The sequence below is a fragment of the Pseudomyrmex gracilis genome, unplaced genomic scaffold, assembly GCF_002006095.1.
Source record: "Pseudomyrmex gracilis isolate BER0280 unplaced genomic scaffold, ASM200609v1 scaffold_857, whole genome shotgun sequence".
NCBI classification, from domain to species: Eukaryota; Metazoa; Arthropoda; class Insecta; order Hymenoptera; family Formicidae; genus Pseudomyrmex; species Pseudomyrmex gracilis.
Genome location: NW_018021441.1, coordinates 31,953 through 37,694, shown reverse-complemented (window position 1 = coordinate 37,694; position 5,742 = coordinate 31,953).

The following is a 5,742-nucleotide window of genomic DNA, read 5'->3' as shown; positions in this document are numbered from 1 at the left end:
GTTTGTTGATTGAAATCAAGATTTATCTGAAATAAAACAATTTATATGTATTCAACACAAACAAGTTTGCATATCAAAAAAATATTGTATTACAATATCTGTGTATGTTTTTATTAAACTCTTTACTTTGTTACTCCAAATAGTGTTTTGTTTATGATAGTAACAAATTATTTTGTAAGGTAAAGTTGATACGGCAGTTTGAAGCAAACACTGATGTTGAAGTGTAAGGTGAAAAATGTTTATTAAAGAATATGTGTGGTCTGTATAAACGTTTCGACCCTTGATTTGAGTCTTTATCACTATAAATTCTACAAGAAAAATTATAATTGTCAAGAAGTTGGAAAGAATACATAAATAAAAGATTGATAAAAAACTTACAATGAGTAAATAGATGGATTTACATTAGTAAAGATGTGTGTCACAAACACATAAAGCTGTCACATCTTCACAAAAGCGATATAGTAACTGATACGAAGCATACATACATTTTAAATCAAATCAGAATCAAAGTCACGTGTCACTGATAAAGGCTGAGAACGTGTGTTATCAACAAATGGTAAATATGATTTGTCTAGTTCTTCTGTGTCGCTATGTAAGTTCAGCCCGCGACTTTGACTCTTGATGTACAGAGTCTCTGAGATTAAACGTTTGTAGTAAGATCTTTTACTGTCTAAGATTTCAACACAATCCCAGTCAAATTCATGTGAAAAATTAATTCTATGTTCCGTGATCACTGAATTCTGTGCGGAGGTTCTATTGATATGATTTTTGTGTTCTTTTATTCTAGTCAGCAGCATTCTACTTGTCTGACCAACATATAAAGCCTCACAGTCACGGCATTTAATTTTGTAAACGATGAAAGGGCGAGAAGATGGTGGTAAAGGATCTTTTTGGACTTTAATATATTTGGACAATTTGTTGAGACTGTAAAAACTAGGACGAGTGTCCTAGTTTTAAAATTATCTTTAGGATATGTGGTCATAAATCTTTCTGAAAAGTTGTTGATATACGGCATCACACACCATCTAGGAGATGTTGTTTCTGGAGTGTCATTAGTCAAAAATTTCCGTAAGTCATTATTTCTTATAAAATTATGTTTGAGTCTTTGTTTGAAAATGTCATGAATAAAGTCAGGAGGATAGTTATTGTCAATTAAAATTCTAAAAATAAAGTCAAAGTTTTTTTTATGGAAGTCAGGGTGTGATAAAAAGAAAGCTCTATCAACAAGATTTATGACTGTGCCTTTTTTCTGACTGATAGGGTGGTTAGAAAAAAAGTTGAGGTATTTTCCCGAGAAAGANGGTTTGTGGTACCAGTCATGTATTAAACAATTTTTATTTTTTATGATAGTAATGTCCAAGAAATTCAGTCTATCATGGCCAACTTCAATGGTCATCATTGTAGTAATGTTTAGTTGAACATATCGGACTAAATATTTTAGTTAGATGAAACATATTTTGCACCTTTCAACAAATTTTTTTTCTCAGTGTATTCTTCGAATTAATGACGTTGTCTGTACATACATCTATTAAGATGATCTGATACTTTTTAATACCGCTTCAACCTCCAGCGTGTAAATTTATAGTGATTAATAGAGATTATTCTCAGGCTCTATAGTGCAAAATTAGCATCTTATATGATTTAAAGAATTGTAATTTCAATTATAAAAAACACACGTGAAAAATATTACACGTAAATACAAATATATATATATATATATATATGCATTTATATATATCTCACATTTTCCGCACAACACCCTGCGAACGGCTCTACATGACCTTATATTCATATATTAGTTTAAAAACTATAGAGCCTGAGAGTAATCTCTATTAATCACTATAAAAAAGAAAAAAACACAAGAAGTGTGAGTTAGAGAGAGAAAGAGAGAATCACGAGGCACGGTAGTAGTTCACGTTATTTGTACTGGTAACACCTCCGATAGTATCGATGGCTTCGAAAATGTTCCTCGCGGCGTAATGATTTCGCGCCGGCAACACCTCCGATAAAACTTTTTTTAATAAACTGTATTGAAACTTGGCACAAAATACATAAAAACTATAAACGTTCAATTTATAAACAATTGAATAAACAATTAATTCAGAAAACAAATACAACAATTTTTTTTGTGCTGGCAACACCTTCAATATAAGGTTTTTTAATAAATTGTTTCGAACCTTGACACAAGATAACACTATGAACTGTATAATCTTAACTTTATGAAGAAAAAAAGTAAAATTTAATAAATTAAAAATTGACTTAATACTACAAAAATTTCTTTGTCTAAAATACTTGTTTTACAAAATTAAATAATACTCCAAAATACAAAATGTGTGATATCTAGAAAAGCTTACCTTTTCCAAAAAAAGATAAGAACAGGCGCCAAGTACACGCTCAACACGTATTGTTAAAGTAATAAATTAAAAATGGATTTAATACTACAACAAATGCTTTCTCTATAAAACCTGTTCTATAAAATTATATACTACAAAACATTCTGTTTTATTACAAAAACTTTTTCTTCTCGAAAAACTTTTTTACAAATACTACAAAACTTTCTTTCTCTAAAACCCTGTTTTACAAAAAAAGTGATATCAAAATGTAGCACCAAATAAACTTATGTACGTTATTATATTAAAAACCAATATACAATAAAAAACGATATTGAATAGATATGTAAAGATGATTGTATGAAGCTTCAAGAATTTTCAAAGAACAATAAATTTTGGCCGTTGAAGCAATAACACTGTTGTTAGAGTGTAAACATTTAAATCCGTTTATTAAACAATTAAATTAGCATAAACGCTTTTGACCTTGTATTAGGTCCTTTTCAAATGCATTTCTACAATAAATATCATATAAAAACAATTAATAAGATACAAATAATGAAAAAAATACACAAAAAGAATTAATTAAAAATCGCAGAAAATATAATATACAATGTCACTTACAAATTATATTAGATAAAATAGGTTGCTGAATGTTGATCGTGGATATCCACACTAGCCATCCCGACCAACACTTTACAAAGGTGGAAATGCGACTGGGAAACAACGTGTGTATAAAGATAGAATTCAAAATTAACGAGAAACATATCAATTTATAATGTCTTATCGACAAACGGTAAATAGACATTATCTAAATTTTCTGTGTCGCACTGTAAATTAAGTCCGCTGACTTGACTTTTTATGTGTAGCATTTCTGATACCAACCTTTTTCTGTATGATCTCTCAAAATTCAAAATTTCTACCTTATCCCACTCAAAATCATGTGAATATTGCTGTCTATGTTCAGTAATTACAGATTTTTGAGTGGAATTTCTATTGATGTGACTTTTATGCTCCTTAATTCTGGCCTGTAACATTCTGCCAGTTTGAGCAAGAGTTCTAATGACATACAGCGTCACTGGTTTGTCTTACCTTATATTAACAAATTTTCCGAAAGATTTTCAAATATATTTCCTACTGACTCTCACACGCGTTTAGCTTATTATAACCTAGACAAACTGGGGAAATTCATCAACGTTTTTAAGGATCCTTTACCTCTTCTCTCACATCCTTCCGTGGTATATAAGATCAATTGCTGTGACTGTGAAGCCTCGTATGTAGGACAAACTGGCAGAATGTTACAGGCCAGAATTAAGGAGCATAAAAGTCACATCAATAGAAATTCCACTCAAAAATCTGTAATTACTGAACATAGACAGCAATATTCACATGATTTTGAGTGGGATAAGGTAGAAATTTTGAATTTTGAGAGATCATACAGAAAAAGGTTGGTATCAGAAATGCTACACATAAAAAGTCAAGTCAGCGGACTTAATTTACAGTGCGACACAGAAAATTTAGATAATGTCTATTTACCGTTTGTCGATAAGACATTATAAATTGATATGTTTCTCGTTAATTTTGAATTCTATCTTTATACACACGTTGTTTCCCAGTCGCATTTCCACCTTTGTAAAGTGTTGGTCGGGATGGCTAGTGTGGATATCCACGATCAACATTCAGCAACCTATTTTATCTAATATAATTTGTAAGTGACATTGTATATTATATTTTCTGCGATTTTTAATTAATTCTTTTTGTGTATTTTTTTCATTATTTGTATCTTATTAATTGTTTTTATATGATATTTATTGTAGAAATGCATTTGAAAAGGACCTAATACAAGGTCAAAAGCGTTTATGCTAATTTAATTGTTTAATAAACGGATTTAAATGTTTACACTCTAACAACAGTGTTATTGCTTCAACGGCCAAAATTTATTGTTCTTTGAATAGATATATAACTACTACAAATTTATCTACAAAATCTATTCTACAAAAGACATGATATAAGATATTTGTGTAAAAAATCAGAAACTTATGTAGACTTTATAGATCACGTTTTATATCCAAAGTACTCGGTGTTATAGATAACAAAAAAATTTGTTAGTGAAACTAATAAATAACCCATCAAACCTGTATTTTCCGTGATTATTTCCAAAAAAATTTACTAGAACACAGAAGTGTAACAAAAGAAAACAGTTTTTTAAATAAAAAATATCTAATACAAGACCACTTGGCGCGGCTGCACCACAAATAGTGAACTAAAATGAATGCAGTTTATGACTGCTTATAAAACATTCGATTCGTTTTACCGCTCCAATATGGACGATGTTGAGTCAACTTTCCTATTGGCTGTTGAGAAACGATGCGCAAGAGCACACCTGTATACTTACACCATGTCCTGATACCATATGTAAATAACACTCGTATCCATAGCAACTAGCCACATCAAAACTGCTTTTAAACTCTTAATAGTAAGGCAAAATTCGGTCTGAAAACTCTCTGCTTAATTTTAAAACGATGATTTGTGTTGATACAAGCATCACGCCATATTAGTACCTTAGAAACAAAATTATCAATAATATAAAAAAGATAAGTGTCTCAAAGAGTCTACATTAATGCAACAAATATAAAGTTTTCTCACCTGAAATATTCTTTAGAAATGTCTCAGAACAAAGGATTGCAGATAAAAAGAAACGTCAGTACACCTTAGTGAGAAAAGTGTAAAAACTGTTAATAGCACGATACAAGAATCAATTTTTTCTGCAATCTGCAAAATTGTTATTCGTTCAGAACTTACACAACTAAAGTTTTTCGAATAACCTTTCGACATCTAAGGACAATCAAGTAATGTTTCTGGACAAAATGCAATCTCCGGAAACAAGAGTTAATTCTCAAGATAAATCGAAAGAACTACGATTGACTCTCTCGCCAAGGTTAAAAAGTTTTCCTGCCGGAAAGATTAAAAAATGGAATACATCAATGTTTGTTCCCGAGTCAATTAGTGCTTTAGTCACGCAGCAGAATCCTTATGAATCTAGGACTTTCTACTCAAACTGCTTAGTTAGAAATAATAACGGTTATGACGACACAACGATGACTCAAATGCAGCAATCAAAAGTAAATCTCTTCTCTTACTACTCAAAAATTAAAACAATCTGATTTTTTGCAGGAATTTTATTTCAATTATTGTAAAATACATATACTGACAAAATTAGTTACTACAATTGTTATCATTGACTTTATCATACATATATGTTCAAGTAGATATGTGTGTATGTATGTATGAATGTATGTATGTATGTATGTATGTATGTATATGTATGTATGTATGTGTATGTATGTATGTGTATGTATGTATGTGTATGTATGTATGTGTATGTATGTATGTGTATGTATGTATGTGTATGTAT